The sequence below is a fragment of the Procambarus clarkii genome, chromosome 49 (genome assembly GCF_040958095.1).
Source record: "Procambarus clarkii isolate CNS0578487 chromosome 49, FALCON_Pclarkii_2.0, whole genome shotgun sequence".
In the NCBI taxonomy this organism is placed as follows: domain Eukaryota; kingdom Metazoa; phylum Arthropoda; class Malacostraca; order Decapoda; family Cambaridae; genus Procambarus; species Procambarus clarkii.
The window spans coordinates 28,417,025-28,434,376 of NC_091198.1; the positions used below are offsets into that span (position 1 = coordinate 28,417,025).

The 17,352-nt window shown below is 50.4% G+C and overlaps 1 protein-coding gene across 1 annotated transcript in view; it reads right to left on the minus strand.

Moving 5' to 3' along the window:
- The window catches only part of LOC138351363 (cerebellin-3-like), a 44,483-nt gene extending 28,158 nt beyond the window's left edge, over positions 1 to 16,325 (minus strand). Inside the window, exon 1 of the mRNA XM_069303156.1 lies at positions 16,226 to 16,325. The gene's annotated coding sequence lies outside the window, so the exon portion shown is untranslated. The remainder of the gene's footprint in view (positions 1 to 16,225) is intronic.
- Between the last annotated feature and the right edge of the window lie 1,027 nt (positions 16,326 to 17,352).

Genomic DNA, 17,352 nt, shown 5'->3' on the forward strand with positions numbered 1-17,352 from the left:
CTCCATGGAAGTGATCATTTCCCCATCCTTGTTTCCTTTTTCTCTTTTCGCCCTTCCCTCTCTTTCCCTAGGTGGCAGTTTGCTAAGGCAGACTGGACCCTATTTACCCTCAGTGCTGCTCTCTCTGACCTCTCCCTTCTGCCTCTCTCTCGCGCTCTCCTCCTTTTTCATGACACTGTCTTCAACCCTGCCCTCCGCTCTATTCCTCGCTCTTCCTCTCGGGGTCCACGGAAGTGCGTTCCCTGGTGGAATGCGGACTGTGCTCGGGCTGTCCGCTGTAAGCGTGCAGCCTGGAAGAGGCACCGCCATAGGCAGACGACCGATTCTTTTCTTTTCTTTCAGAAAGCGAGTGCGGTGGCTTGTAGGACCATCCGTATGGCTAAACGTAAATGTTGAGCATCTTATATCTCTACCATCACGTCCGAAACTCCTCTGCCGCAGATCTGGAAGCGTATCCACAAGATAGCGGGTAAGTTCGTTCCCGATTTTTCACCGGTCCTCCACCTCCGTGGTACACTTGAGGCGGACCCGTTGCAGGTCGCTACCGAACTGGGTTCCCATTTTTCTTCTGTTAGCTCTGGTATTCATCTTCCCCAATCTTTCGTTCTTCATAAACCTGTCCTTGAGTCTCGTACTTTAGATTTTTGCACTCGTCTTCGACTACCCTATAACTATCCCTTCTCTCTCTCTCTCTGAACTTTGTTCTGCCCTGGCCCTCTGCGGTTCTACGGCGGCGGGCGCCGATGGTATTCATTATGAAATGCTTCGCTATCTCCCTCCGTGCACGTCTCAGTATTTACTGAGTTTGTATAATCGGATCTGGGAGTCGTCGTCAGTCATTGAGGACTGGCTCGATGCCGTTGTCCTCCCTGTTCGCAAATCGGGGTCTCTGGGAACTTCCTCTAAGGACTTTCGCCCTTTTGCCCTCACAAGTTGTGTCTGCAAACTTTTTGAACATATGGTTAACGTTCGTCTGATGTGGTTCCTGGATCACCATCACCACCTCTCCCATTCTCAATTTGCTTTCCACAAGTGCCACAGCACGACAGATGTCCTGGTGAACTTGGAGGTCTATATTCGTACTGCTTTTGCTGCGAAGATCTTGCGAAGAAGATTTGCTGCGAAGGTTGTTGCCGTCCTTTTTGACCTGGAAAAGGCTTTCGACTCCATTTGGCGATATCATATTCTATCCCAGCTTCATTCTTTTGGCCTTCATGGTCATCAACCTCTCTTTCTCCTCAGCTTCCTCTCTCGTCGTTCCTTTCGGTTGCGACTTGGTACCGCTCTCTCTGCCTCTTTTCAGCACTACGAAGGTGTGCCCCAGGGTAGTGTTCTGAGCACTACTCTTTTTCTGGTTGCCCTCAATGGTCTTCTTTCCTCTCTTCCTTCGGGCGTCTTCTCCGCTCTCTAAGTCGATGATCTTACCCTTTGCTGTCAGGGTGATGATTTGCCTCAACTTTAACTTGCGATTGATGCCGTGTCGTCTTGGGCCACCGATCATGGCTTCAAGTTCTCTACTACTAAGTCTTGTGCCTTGACTTTTACTCGGAAATGGGTTGTTCTTCGTCCCTCTTTGTCAATTTATGGTCATCCTCTTGAGTACAAAGATTCAAAAACGAACAAAAAAACATAAGAACAAAAACGCATAAGGCGAACAATATCAAAAGTATCCGAGTCGCCAAGAATTCTACTGAGGGACAGGTGACCGCGAGGGGCGGTCGGAAAGCTAGACACACGCTCGTCCTGGAAGTCAGGACATTCAAGAAGGACATGCACGACCGTAAGAGGGACAATGCAACTAGAACAATAAGGAGCAGGGCGGCGCTCCATCAAGTGACCATGGGTTAAGCGAGTATGGCCAATACGCAACCTTGCCAGAGCTGTTTCCCACCGCAAGTTACGGTGGAAGGAGGACGGCCACGAGGAAACACAACATTTAAGAGTACGTAGATTGTTACCAGTAACAGACAACCAAGAAGCCTGCCAACGGGTAAAGAGGGAGGAATGGATAACCGGGTAAAAGTCGGAATACGGAATACCTTTACGAGAGATGAGACAAGAGCGGACAGCTTCCTTGCCGGCAGCATCCGCACGCTCATTTAAAGACACACCAATATGGCTGGGAACCCAGCAAAACTCAACCGACTTAAATTTACTGTGAACAAGAAACAGCCAATGATGGATCTCGACAACTACTGGATGAACCGGTTTAAAGGACCCGAGAGCCATGAGGGCACTACGAGAGTCAACAACAACTACAAAGGAAGACTGACAACGAGAAAGCAGGAGACGAAGAGCATAGAGAAAAGCATAAAGCTCCGCTGTAAAGATGCAAGTCTCCGGAGGTAAGCGACACATATAAGAGCGATCAGGAAAAACAACAGAGTAGCCAACACGGTCCGCAGACTTAGACCCATCGGTGAAGACAGAAACGGAGCGGGAGTGAGAAGAACAGTGCTCAAGGAAAAGGCGTTTTAGATCCGTAGGAGGGGTAAAAGCTTTAGTGATACGGGTCAAGGATTTACAAAACCGCGGAAGAGGGACTCTCCACGGGGGCAAAGAAGGAACAACACGAGGAGAAACATTAGAAATACGAACGGAAAGAGTCCTGTAGGCGAGATAACCGGACAAAGAGGGAGGTGGTGAAGAGGAACAGGAACCGCAGGAGGGGTAAAAGTTAAAGCACGACAGAGACGAGAGGAAGGATGTTGTAAGGACCGCGCAAGATAGCGAAGACAGTAGCGATCACGGCGGTCTTGGAGAGACAGGAAGCCAGTGTCAACATACAAGCTAAGGACGGGAGTCGAACGAAAGGCACCAGAACTGACGCGCAACCCAGTATGGTGCAAAGCATAAAGACGGCGAAGAGTAGAAGGAGAAGCAGACGAGTAAGCAGGGATACCATAATCGAGCTTAGACAGGACGAGAGAGGAATGTAAAGCAAGGAGAGTGCGCCTATCTGCCCCCCCAAGAAGTATGGGACAAGACCCGAAGGAGGGTAAGGGCCTTAGAGCACTCAACACTGAGGTAAGAGATATGGGGAGACCAAGACAAACGAGTGTCAAGGAATAACCCCAAAACTTCGCAGGATCTTTGTACTCATGAGGATGACCATAAAGTGACAGAGGGACGAAGAACGACCCGTTTCCGCGTAAAAGTCATGGCACAAGTCTTAGAAGTAGAGAACTTGAAGCCATGATCGGTGGCCCAAGATGACACGGCATCAATTGCAAGTTGAAGCCGGCGCTGAAGGACAGGCGAATCATCACCCTTGACAGCAAAGGGTAAGATCATCGACATAGAGAACAAAGAAGACACCTGAAGGAAGAGAGGAAATAAGACCATAGAGCAACCAGAAAAAGAGTACTGCACAGAACACTACCCTGGGGCACACCTTCGTATTGCTGAAAAGAGGCAGAGAGAGCGATACCAAGGAGCACCCGAAAGGAACGACGAGAGAGGAAGCTGCGGAGAAAGAGGGAGACGACCACGAAGACCAAAAGAATGAAGTTGAGATAGAATATGATACCGTGAAGTGGTGTCGTAAGCCTTACCCAGGTCAAAAAGGACGGCAACAACGGAGGTCTTCGCAGCAAAAGCAGTACGAGTATAGACCTCCAAGATCACCAGTACATCTGTCGTGCTGCGGCACTTAGGGAAACCAAATTGAGAAGGGGAGAGGTGGTGATGGTGTTCCAGGAACCACATCAGACGAACGTTAACCATACGTTCAAAGAGTTTGCAGACACAACTTGTGAGGGCAATAGGGCGAAAGTCCTTAGGGGAAGTACCCAGAGACCCCGGTTTGCGAACAGGGAGGATAACGGCATCGAGCCAGTCCTCAGGGACTGACGACGAGTCCTAGATCCGATTATACAGACTCAGTAAATACCGAGACGTGCACGGAGGGAGATAGCGAAGCATCTCATAATGAATACCATCGGAGCCCGCCGCCGTAGAACCGCAGAGGGCCAGGGCAGAACGAAGTTCAGAGAGAAAGAAGGGATCATTATAGGCAAGCTGAAGACGAGTGCAGAAATCTAAAGGACGAGACTCAAGGACAGGTTTACGAAGGAAAGATTGGGGAAGATGAAGACCAGAGCTAACAGAAGAAAAGTGGGAACCCAGTATGGAAGCGACCTGCAACGGGTCCGCCACAGAAGTATCATGGAGGTGAAGGACCTGTGAAACATTGGGAGCGAACTTACCCGCTATCTTGCGGATACGCTTCCAGATCTGGTGCAGAGGAGTTTCGGACGTTATTGTTGAGACGTAAGATGCCCAACATTCACGTTTAGCCGTACGGATGGACCTACGGGCCACCGCACTCTCTTTCCGAAAGAAAAGAGAAAATAATCGGTCGTCTGCCTATGGCGGTGCCTCTTCCAGGCTGCACGCTTACAGCGGACAGCCCGAGCACAGTCCGCATTCCACCATGGAACGCACTTCCGTGAACCCCGAGAGGAAGAGCGAGGAATAGAGCGGAGGGCAGCGTTGAAGACAGTGTCATGAAAAAGGAGGAGAGCGCGAGAGAGAGGCAGAAGGGAGAGGTCAGAGAGAGCAGCACTGAGGATAAATAGGGTTCAGTCCGCCTTAGCAAACTGCCACCTAGGGAAAGAGAGGGAAGGGCAAAAAGAGAAAAAGGAAACAAGGATGGGGAAATTATCACTTCCATGGAGGTCATCAAGAACCTGCCACGTGAAATCTAAGTAAAGAGGAGAAGAGCAGAGAGAAAGATCAAGACAAGAAAGGGTGCGAGTCCGAGAGTCCAAATGAGTGGGCTCACCAGAATTCAGAAGAGACAGGGAAGAGGAGAGGAGAAACGGCTCAAGAAGGCGACCCCGGGTATTCGTCAGACGTCACCCCAAAGAAAATGACAATTGCAGTCACCCAGCAGGAGCACAGGCTCCGGCAAGGAGTCAAGGAGGCGTTTCAAATCAGGAAGAGAGAGCGGGACACTCGGGGGGAGATAAATGGAACAAACTGTGTAGCATTTCCCCACAAAGATAAGAGCAGCAGAACAATGGAGAGGCGAAGGAAAAAGTAAAGAACAAAGGGAACATCAGCACGAATCAAGAGAGCAGAAGAATTAGAAGCCCCAGCAACGGCTTGGGGGGGGGGGGAAGAGAGAAAGGAATAGCCACGAAAACAACCAGGACGAGCACCAAGCATTGGCTCCTGGAGACAGACACATAGGGGCGAAAACCGCGAAATTAGAAGTTGGAGTTCGAGGAAATTGGCGTAATAACCTCGAACGTTCCATTGAAGAATGGACAACGACGAGCAGAGAAGACAAAAAACAGAGAACAAGGAAGAAAGGCGAAAGAGCAACAGAGTACGTTAAAGAATATCAGGGTCGGGATCAGGGTCAGCAAAGTCAGGGTTAGGGGGCATGGGTAAACTGAGCAAAAACGGAGGGAAGGAAACGGGAGAACAGATCAGAGGTGGGCAGGCGGGGTCCGGAGGAGGAGGAGGAAGAGGAAGAGACAACGGAGGGGAGCAGTCAAGGACAGCAGCAGGAAGAGGGGAAGTAGAAAGAGGGGAGCGCACCCCAGCAAGAGCAGCAACCGAAAGGGAAGCAGGGGCCAAAGAAACCTCCATAGCAGGAACAGGGGGCGCAATCACTGAAACGGGAGGGGAAGGAGCGAGAGAGCCAGAAGTAGGAGCTGAGGAAGAAAGCGAAGCCTTCTTACCCGCCGAGAAGGAGGAAGGAGAGGAGCCAGGCTGACGCTTCTGACTTAAAGAGTCTGGTGTCCCAGCAACTACGTACCGGGCAACGGATTCGTGTCTCAACAGAAGCTGAACGAGAGCACACACGACGGCCGTTAGGAGAGCGATGGACATCCGCCTGCACCGACAGCCGGCGGGGAGAGCCGATAGATGGAGGAAGAGGGTGGGAAGGAGGATCGGAGGGGGACGAGGAAGAAGACACAGGAGACATGACAGACCGGGTAGAAAGAAGAGGAACCCCAGACAGAGGACCAGGAGGAGGATCCTTCGGGAGAGAACCCAAAGGAACAGAGGAGGGGGCAGTGGGCGTATCAGGGTCCAAGGCTCGGAAACGGTTGCGAGTCTGAGGAAGGGGGGAAGGACGAGTAGAGGAGGAGCGCAACACGCGATCATAAGAGATGTTAGTATAAGGCGAGAGCCGGCGAACGTGGCGCCTCTCCTCGAGAAAAGATAAACGCTCCCGGTGCTTCAGGTAGAGGACGGCTGCCTCAAGCTTGTAATGGACACAGGCACGGGAGAAGGTAGGATGGGCCTCGCTGCAGTTGAGGCAGCGAGCTTGGGGAGAAGTGCACTCCGACTTAGAGTGACCTTCGCCACCACACAAAGGACAGAGACAGTCCCGGAGCAGCGGAGGGCACCATGCCCAAACCTCCAGCACTTGTTACAAAGTCGAGAAGGAATATACTCCTGGACAGAGCACCTAACACCAGCAAGAATGACAGGATGGAAGGGTCCTACCATCAAAGGTGATCTTCACAACGCGAAGGGGTTGACGGCGACGACCAAGAGGGGGACGAGTAAACGAGTCAACCTGGAGGACAGAATGGCCTTGGGCATCAAGGATATGCCGAATATCATCGTGGCAATCCTGCAGATTCCGAACACCGGTTGCAACATGGGGTGGGAGGAGAATAGTGCCAACACTGGCATTCATCTGAACGTTCTTGGAGACCCGAACAGGGATCTCGCCAAGGCAAGATAAGGCAGCCAAGCGGGAAGCTGCATCCTGAGAAGGAGCAGCAACAACACGTGTACCGAGACGAGTGTGGTTGACAGTAACAGACGCATCCACGGAATCTACAAGATGCCGATGGAGGGAGAAATCGTCATGAGGCGCAGAATCAAGAGGGAGGAGATCAAAGCATTTGGCCCATGAAGGACCAAACAAGGCTTGATACGCATCGGCACAGGAAGGAATCGAGCGAGTGCGGATGGGGCGCGAACGGCGTTGAGAACCCCTAGAGAGGGGTCAAAAGGCGCAGTAGTCACGAGAGACTCAGCCGCACCAGGGGACGAAGTGGTCACCACCGGGGGCTGGAGGCTCGACCCAACCACAGGAGGGAGGGGAGCTGGGGGAAAAAGTCAGGATGGTCAAAGGAGGAGCAAGGTCGGGGCCCAACGCAGCAGGAGCTACTTTGCCTGGTCTTCCAATACAGGCCGACTCAGGGGCTAAGGCTCGTGGGGTGGGCGACCGAGAGGGTACAACGGAAACAGTCAACGACAGAGACGAAGAGAAAAATTCATCCACGAATGTGCCCCCATACCCACCATGGAGCCACAATTAGACGCAGGACTCCCAACAGGAAGCTATTGCCGATCATGCCGGGGCCCCCTAGGGATGCGTCGTGAGTATACGCCCCACAAACGCCACCTTAAGAACCGTCAGTCCGTCGAGATCGGGTTCAGCGACGAAAGGGGGATTGACAATAAAAGGTTCCCCTCGCTCGAGACGTTGGGTACTACAGTTCTACGGGTGCAAGAGTATGCCTCCTCAAACACCCGGGCCTCAAAATAGAAGTCCAAAGAAATAATCCAAAACAAGCAAAAGGTCGGCAGGAAACGACAAGCAGATAGGAGAAGAGGGGGAGAAAAAACGAAAACAGAAGGAAAAGGAAAAGGTGCTCAGCAGAATGGGAGAGGACGGCAGCGGAAGCACTAGGCTAGAAAAGGACAGAGGACTGTCCCAAGGAGCATCACACTCTGGCAGCCGCCCAATAAGCCCCCCTCACGGCAACAACGAGCTGAGCGGGGAGGGGGGTGGGAAGCGAGTAATTATCAAAAGTAAGTAATTATCAAAATAAGGCACCAAACCGGGAAGGCTATGTAGCACCATCAAATACGCAAAATAATCAGAGGGCGCTAAATATCACCAAGGATGCCAATACGAGAACAAAAACGCATAAGGCGAACGATATCAAAAGTATCCGAGTCACCAAGAATTCTATCGAGGGACAGGTGACCGCGAGGGGCGGTCGGAAAGCAAGACACACGCTCGTCCTGAAAGTCAGGACATTCAAGAAGGACATGCACGACCGTAAGAGGGACAATGCAACTAGGACAATAAGGAGCAGGGCGGCGCTCCATCAAGTGACCATGGGTTAAGCGAGTATGGCCAATACGCAACCTCGCCAGAGCTGTTTCCCACCGCCGGTTACGGTGGAAGGAGGACGGCCACGAGGAAACACAACATTTAAGAGTACGTAGCTTGTTACCAGTAACAGACAACCAAGAAGCCTGCCAACGGGTAAGAACTGAGGAATGGATAACTGGGTAAAAGTCGGAATACGGAATGCCTTTACGAGAGATGGGACAAGAGCGGACAGCTTCCTTAGCGGCAGCATCCGCACGCTCATTTAAAGACACACCAATATGGCTGGGAACCCAACAAAACTCAACCGACTTAAATTTACTGTGAACGAGAAACAGCCAATGCTGGATCTCGACAACTACTGGATGAACCGGATTAAAGGACCCGAGAGCCATGAGGGCACTACGAGAGTCAACAACAACCACAAAGGAAGACTGACAACGAGAAAGCAGGAGACGAAGAGCAGAGAGAATAGCATAAAGTTCTGCTGTAAAGATGCTAGTCTCCAGAGGCAAGCGACACATATAAGTGCGATCAGGAAAAACAACAGAGTAGCCAACACCGTCCGCTGACTTAGACCCATCGGTGAAGACAGAAACGGAGCGGGAGTGAGAAGAAAAGTGCTCGAGGAAAAGGCGTTTTAGAACCGTAGGAGGGGTAAAAGCTTTAGTGATACGGGTCAAGGAAGTACAAAACCGCGGAAGAGGGACCCTCCACGGGGGCAAAGAAGGAACAACACGAGGAGAAACATCAGAAATACGAACGGAGAGAGAATCCTGTAGGCGAGATAACCGGACAGAAAGAGAGGTGGTGAAGAGGAACAGGAACCGCAGGAGGGGTAAAAGTTAAAGCACGACAGAGGCGAGAGGAAGGATGTTGCAAGGACCGCGCAAGATAGCGAAGACAGTAGCGATCACGGCGGTCCTGGAGAGACAGGAAGCCAGTGTCAACATACAAGCTAAGGATGGGAGTCGAACGAAAGGCACCAGAACTGAGGCGCAACCCAGTATGGTGCAAAGCATAAAGACGGCGAAGAGTAGAAGGAGAAGCAGACGAGTAAGCAGGGCAACCATAATCGAGCTTAGACAGGACGAGAGAGGAATGTAAAGCAAGCAGAGTGCGCCTATCTGCCCCCCAAGAAGTATGGGACAAGACCCGAAGGAGGGTAAGGGCCTTAGAGCACTCAACACGGAGGTAAGAGATATGGGGAGACCAAGACAAACGAGTGTCAAGGAATAACCCCAAAAGCTTCGCGGAATCTTTGTATTCAAGGGGATGACCATAAAGTGACAAAGAGGGACGAAGAACAACCCGTTTCCGCGTAAAAGTCATGGCACAAGTCTTAGAAGTAGAGAACTTGAAGCCATGACCTGTGGCCCAAGACGACACGGCATCAATTGCAAGTTGAAGCCGGCGTTGAAGGAGAGGCGAATCATCACCCTGACAACAAAGGGTAAGATCATCGACATAGAGAGCGGAGAAGACACCAGAAGGAAGAGAGGAAAGAAGACCATTGAGGGCAACAAGAAAAAGAGTAGTGCTCAGAACACTACCCTGGCACACCTTCGTATTGCTGAAAAGAGGGAGAGAGAGCGGTACCAAGGCGCACCCGAAAGGAACGACGAGAGAGGAAGCTGCGGAGAAAGAGAGGGAGATGACCACGAAGGCCAAAAGAATGAAGTTGAGATAGGATATGATAACGCCAAGTGGTGTCGTAAGCCTTTTCTAGGTCAAAAAGGACGGCAACAACGGAGGTCTTCGCAGCAAAAGCAGTACGAATATATACCTCCAAGTTCACCAGGACATCTGTCGTGCTGCGGCACTTGCGGAAACCAAATTGAGAAGGGGAGAGGAGGTGATGGTGTTCCAGGAACCACATCAGACGAACGTTAACCATACGTTCAAAGAGTTTGCAGACAACTTGTGAGAGCAATAGGGCGAAAGTCCTTAGGGGAAGTACCCAGAGACCCCGGTTTGCGAACAGGGAGGACAACGGCATCGAGCCAGTCCTCAGGGACTGACGACGACTCCCAGATCCGATTATACAGACTCAGTAAATACTGAGACGTGCTCGGAGGGAGATGGCGAAGCATCTCATAATGAATACCATCGGAGCCCGCCGCCGTAGAACCGCAGAGCGCCAGGGCAGAACGAAGTTCAGAGAGAGAGAAGGGATCATTATAGGGAAGCTGAAGATGAGTGCAGAAATCTAAAGGACGAGACTCAAGGACAGGTTTACGAAGAAGGAAAGATTGGGGAAGATGAAGACCAGAGCTAACAGAAGAAAAATGGGAACCCAGTTCGGAAGCGACCTGCAACGGGTCCGCCACAAGAGTATCATGGAGGTGAAGGACCGGTGAAACATCGGGAACGAACTTACCCGCTATCTTGCGGATACGCTTCCAGATCTGGGCCAGAGGGGTCTCGGACGTAATTGTTGAGACATAAGATGCCCAACATTCATGTTTAGCCGTACGGATGGCCCTACGGGCCACCGCACTCGCTTTCCGAAAGAAAAGAAAAGAATCGGTCGTCTGCCTACGGCGGTGCCTCTTCCAGGCTGCACGCTTACAGCGGACAGCCCGAGCACAGTCCGCATTCCACCAGGGAACGCACTTCCGTGGACCCCGAGAGGAAGAGCGAGGAATAGAGCGGAGGGCAGCGTTGAAGACAGTGTCATGAAAAAGGAGGAGAGCGCGAGAGAGAGGCAGAAGGGAGAGGTCAGGGAGAGCAGCACTGAGGGTAAATAGGGTCCAGTCTGCCTTAGCAAACTGCCACCTAGGGAAAGAGAGGGAAGGGCGAAAAGAGAAAAAGGAAACAAGGATGGGGAAATGATCACTTCCATGGAGGTCAGCAAGAACCTGCCACGTGAAATCTAAGTAAAGAGAAGAAGAGCAGAGAGAAAGATCAAGACAAGAAAGGGTGCGAGTCCGAGAGTCCAAATGAGTGGGCTCACCAGAATTCAGAAGAGACAGGGAAGAAGAGAGGAGAAACGGCTCAAGGAGGCGACCCCGGGTATTCGTCAGAACGTCACCCCAAAGAGAATGACGACAATTGAAGTCACCCAGCAGGAGCACAGGCTCCGGCAAGGAGTCCAGGAGGTGTTTCAAATCAGGAAGAGAGAGCGGGACACTTGGGGGGAGATAAATGGAACAAACTGTGTACCATTTCCCCACAAAGATACGAGCAGCAGAACAATGGAGAGGCGAAGGAAAAAGTAAAGGAACAAAGGGAACATCAGCCCGAATCAAAAGAGCAGAAGAATTAGAAGCCCCAGCAATGGCTGGGGGAGGAGAGAGAAAGGAATAGCCACGAAAACGACCAGGACGAGCACCAAGCATTGGCTCCTGGAGACAGACACAAAGGGGCGAAAACCGCGAAATAAGAAGTTGGAGTTCGAGGAAATTGGCGTAATAACCTCGAACGTTCCATTGAAGAATGGACAACGACGAGAAGAGAAAGGACAAAAACAGAGAACAAGGAAGAAACAAAGGCGAAAGACCAACAGAGCACGTTAAAGAATATCAGGGTCGGGACCAGGGTCAGCAAAGTCAGGGTTAGGGGGCATGGGTAAACTGTGCAAAGACGGAGGGAAGGAAACGGGAGAACAGAGCAGAGGTGGGCGGGCAGGGTCTGGAGGAGGAGGAGGAGGAGGAAGAGGAGGAGACAACGGAGAGGAGCCGTCAAGGACAGCAGCAGGAGGAGGGGGAGTAGAAAGAGGGGAGCGCACCCCAGCAAGAGCAGCAACCGAAAGGGAAGCAGGGGCCAAAGAAACCTCCATAGCAGGAACAGGGGGCGCAAGCACTGAAACGGGAGGGGAAGGAGCAACAGAGCCAGAAGGAGGAGCTGAGGAAGAAAGCGAAGCCTTCTTACCCGCCGGGGAAGAGGAAGGAGAGGAGCCAGGCTTACGCTTCTGACTTAAAGAGACCGGTGTCCCAGCAACTACGTACCGGGCAACGGATTCCAGTGTCTCAACAGGAGAAGCCGAACGAGAGCACACACGACGGCCGTTAGGAGAGCGATGGACATCCGCCCGCACCGACAGGCGGTGGGGAGAGCCAATAGATGGAGGAAGAGGATGGGAAGGAGGATCGGAGGGGGACGAGGAAGAAGACACAGAAGACACGACAGACCGGGTAGAAGGAAGGGGAACCCCAGACAGAGGACCAGGAGGAGGATCCTTCGGGAGAGAACCCAAAGGAACAGAGGAGGGGGCAGTGGGCGCATCAGGGTCCAAGGCCCGGAAACGGTTGCGAGTGAGGAAGGCGGGAAGGACGAGGAGAGGAAGAGCGCAACACGCGAGCATAAGAGATATTAGCATAAGGCGGGAGCCGGCGAACCTGGCGCCTCGCCTCAGGAAAAGATAAACGCTCCCGGTGCTTCAGGTTGAGGACGGCTGCCTCAAGCTTGTAATGGACACACGCACGGGAGAAGGTAGGATGGGCCTCACCGCAGTTGAGGCAACGAGCCTGGGGAGAAGTGCACTCCGACTTAGAGTGACCCTCGCCACCACACAAAGGACAGAGAGAGACAGTCCCGGAGCAGCGGAGGGCACCATGCCCAAACCTCCAGCACTTGTTGCAGAGCCGAGGAGAAGGGATGTACTCCAGGACAGAGCACCTGGCACCAGCAAGAATGACAGAGGGTGGAAGGGTCCTACCATCAAAGGTAATCTTCACAACCCGGAGGGGTTGACGGCGACTACCACGAGGGGGGACGAGTAAACGTGTCCACCTGGAGAATAGAATGGCCCTGGGCAGCGAGGATATGGCGAATATCGTCGTGGCAGTCGCGCAGGTCTCGAACACCGGTTGCAACATGGGGCGGGAGCAAAATAGTGCCAACACTGGCATTCAATTGAGCGTTCTTCGAGACCCGAACGGGGGTCTCGCCAAGGCAGGATAAGGCAGCCAAGCGGGAAGCAGCATCCTGAGAAGGAGCAGCAACGACACGTGTACCGAGACGAGTGGGGTTGAAAGTAATGGAGGCATCCACGGAATCAATGAGATGTCGATGAAGGGAGAAATCGTCAGGAGGCGCAAAATCAAGAGGGAGGAGATCAAAATATTTGGCCCACGAAGCGGGACCAAACAAGGCTTGATAGGTAGCAGAACTGGAAGGAATCGAGCGAGGGCGGCCGTGACGAGGACGGCGGTGAGAACCCCCAGAGAGAGAGGGGTTAAAAGGCGCAGTAGTTACAACTAGAGAAGGAGCCGCGCCAGGGGACGAGGTAGTCACCACTGGGGGCTTGGGGCTCGACCCAACCACAGAGGAGGGAGGGGAGCCAGGGGAAGGAGTCAGAGAGGCCAAAGGAGGAGCAAGGTCGGGGCCCAATGCAGCGGAGGCTACAGAGCCCGGTCTTCCAATACGGACCGACTCGGGGGCTTGGTCGCCCACCCCACGAGCCTGAAAAGGTAAGCCAGAAGCAGCCGAAACAGGGGTTATCTTGACGAAATTAAGAATTCACTCACGAATGTGCCCCCACACCCACCATGGAGCCACAATTAGAGGCAGGACACCCAACAAGAAGCTATCGCCGATCTTGTCGGGGCCTCCTAGGGGTGCGTCGTGAGTATACGCCCCACAAACGCCACCTTAAGAAACCGACAGTCCGTCGAGATCGGGTTCAGTGACGAAGTGGGGATTGACAATAAAAGGTTCCCCTCGCTCTCTACGTCGGGTACTGCAGTTCTACGGGTGCATGAGTATGCCTCCTCAAGCACCCGGGCGTCAAAATAGAAGAAGTCCATGGAAGAACCAGAACGAGCAAAAGGTCGGCAGGAAACGGCAAGCAGATAGGAGAAGAGGGGGGAGAAAAACGAAACAGAAGGAAAAGGAAAAGGTGCCCAGCAGAATTGGAGAGGGCGGCAGCAGGAGCACAAGGCTAGAAAAGGACAGAGGACTGTCCTAAGGAGCATCACACTCCAGCAGCCGCCCACGAAGCCCCCACACGGCGACAACGAGCTGAGCGGGGAGGGGGTAATTATCAAAAAAGATGGCACCAAACTGGGAAGGTTATGTAGGGAATTGTGGGAAGGACAGTTTGTGGTTCAAACTCCCACACATAGCCGAGCCACAGCAACACGTGGCTGGGTACAGCCAAGTTTTAATGCAAGTTCCTTGCATTTTATTCTTTAAACTACTAGGGAGGCTCTTCTGGATCCCAGTAAGCATGCTCAAATGTAGGGATGAGCAAGGAAAAAGAGGGGGGGGGGGTTAATGGCGAGGGTGTAAGACTATACAAGTTACCATTACACACAGATCTCACCAACATGGTAATCAAATAAATCCAGAAGGGCCGTGACGAGGATTCGAACCTGCGTCCGGGAGTATCCCAGACACTGCCTTAGGGAGGCAGGCCTATTGACAATCTTGCCATTGAAGAGGGAGAACGGCCTATTGACATAGTCGGGTGCAAAAGGAGGGGGAGGGGGGGGGAAATTGTGCAAAATGCTGGTGTGCGCCTACGAGAGGCTACTGGATCCAGCAAGTTCAGTAGAACTTTGGTTTCAAAAAAAAAAAAATTTTTAACCACCCTGTCGTAGCTCAGTAGATTAAGGCAGTGTCTGGGATGCTCCCGGACGCAGGTTCGAATCCACGTCACGGCCCTTGTGGATTTGTTCATACAAACTACCCTTCCTGTAGTTTTTGAAGAATCATGAATGTCGACCCAACTTTTCCTCTTACAAAGTACGTAGGATTCCGTTCGTACGAGTTATACAAAGCCATAATTTTTTTTTTGCTATTAAATGAAACTGCTCACGATTTAGATGTACTGTCCTGTTTTGGGGCCTTTGTAGGTTAGAGTAAAGGACATTTAGTCGATTTTTCTTGACGATGGGAAACATGAAAGGCTGACTAGTTAACATTACATATGGTTAACTTTCATCAAGATATAAATTAATTAATTACAGTAGTTTAATCTGTAAGCATTCTATTTATGCAAGCAAGATCTTTATGAACTTAGCCCAGTTCCCCTCCAAGTTTCATTTGAAACTTTGCTAAATATTTGAGTACCAACGATACAGGATAAACAATGGGAACGAACTCATTAAAATTCACACAATGCACGAATTCGTTTAATAAAGATGAAGGCACCTCACTTCTGACCGACTTTTACCTGGGGACGAGAAGATAACCCACGAAGGTTGTAAAAGTTTCTTCGCCCGGCCTTTCGTGTATCCTGCCCTGCTGCAACTGTAAGTATATCCTGTCAAGTGTGTAGAGGTCCAGGGTCACCGAGGTGGAGGCGTATTCCAAGGTGGTGGTTGTCGCGTATGCAGTCGCCCTATTCACGCCATTGTGGGTCAAAGACAGTCTGCAAACAAATGTAAATTTGAATTAATGATGTATGCACTTTTTCGTTTCAGCACTACCTAACGTTGAGTGTTTCTACTCACGCAAAGTTGCTGGTCTGGTCACTAATAGCGCCGAAAATGAATAAATAACGTCCTGCAACAGGAACCACGAACTCGCTGGTTGTATTGTCCCAACCGCCTCCTGTGTTGGTCACCACTTCCTGTAGTAAAGGATGTTAAGCTTTTGTTTGCTAGAATGTCTCGAAACTTCAATACCTATATTTAAATATATATTTTTTAATCTTTGAATAATTTGAGAAGTCTATGACAATATAGTCTAAAGATTTTTAAACGAAGAACAGTTACTATGAACAGGTGCAGTTCAGGATTGTTTAGCGTAAACACACACGTGCGTGTGGGGGGAGGTAATGGGTTAACACCTAATTTACTAGTTTAGGGAATAACACTACACCGTCTTAAGCTTAAACTTGAGACGAGTCATGTGGTGCAAGTATACAAACTTATACCTTGCATTATACAGTAGGTTTTAGTTTTGTTAAGCCTTTTCAGCCAAGCTCATTAAAGAACCTTTTCCTATACCTATTGCTAGGAGACCCACAAGTACCATCCAGATAAGGGTTACGGCCATCTGTTCAATACATTTAAAGTCATGCAATTTATGTAATAATTAAAACCGCAGATATAAACACTACAAAACTTGTATAACCTAAAGTTAAGTATACTGCCAAGCAACACCCAAAATAAAGATTAAATTTATTTAGTAACTTTTAACTACATATCTGAACACACATTTCACAATCTTACTCACCTCAAATAAATAAGTATACACAAAACTGGACGTAGATCTTCACCAAACAAGAGAAGAAGGCAGACTAACCAACACCCACTGACCAACGTCGCTTGTAAACTTTCAACAAGGACTTACTGGTCGGGATATCACACTAAGCCGACAACTGCCACACATAACCGGAGTTGCCTGAACGTAAGATCGCAGTTACCTCGCCATCTATTGAGCGAGTTAGGAACAAGAGTCAGAAAGTAATTGTTCATTCACCTGAGAATCATGCAAAAATTAAGCCTTCGCTAAGTATAATTCACGGTGCATTAAACGCGTGGAGTCGTTGATCAATTTGTAAAATGCCTAAAGACTAGGTGGCCAGCTGTGTCAAGGCGATATCTCGAGCAATGTCTCACATGCGGCCATCGGGACACTGGTGGCCCACAAGCGGCCCACAAACAGCTCACAAGCCGCCCACAAACAGCATACAAGCGGCCCTTTACCCTTCAGTATGTTGCCTGTGAGGCACTCATTTCACCCACACCTTTGACGACCCGACTACCACACCTTAAGTTGAAAATACTGAAAATATATGAGAAAATTGATGTCTTGTGGCCATTCAAACTTAAATGCTTAATTGTAGGCCCTGTAGCGCTTCAGTTTGTCAATGGATATTTGTCAATGCCAGTTCAGTATATATCAGTTAATTACCTTTCTAAGTAGTCCACAGGCCCAGTTTTTAGTATGTACAAGAAAAAGTTAAGAAATTTACTACATTTTCTATAGGAATTAATGACATTATACATATAACTGATGTAGTGCAACTTGAAAAGTGTTTTCTTCAAGGAAACAAGAATTTTTAGCTTTGATGTCAATATATAGAACAAAAATAGATGATGAATAATTGATGAGTTTGACAGGAATGCTCGTGGCACTAGGCATTTATTGGACCAAAGCTACGAGTCTCGCTATTACACAACACCACCAATGCAAGCCACGTAGATGCTCGGTAGAAAGGCTGACGTAGCTTCTTGACATCAGAAAATGATAACTGCATCTAACAACTTTGAAAGTTCGCAATTTCCTTTCACATTATTCACCGCGAAGTGTTAAGTAGTAGAACGTAAACAAATTATGAAGAGACAGTAAAGCTACCG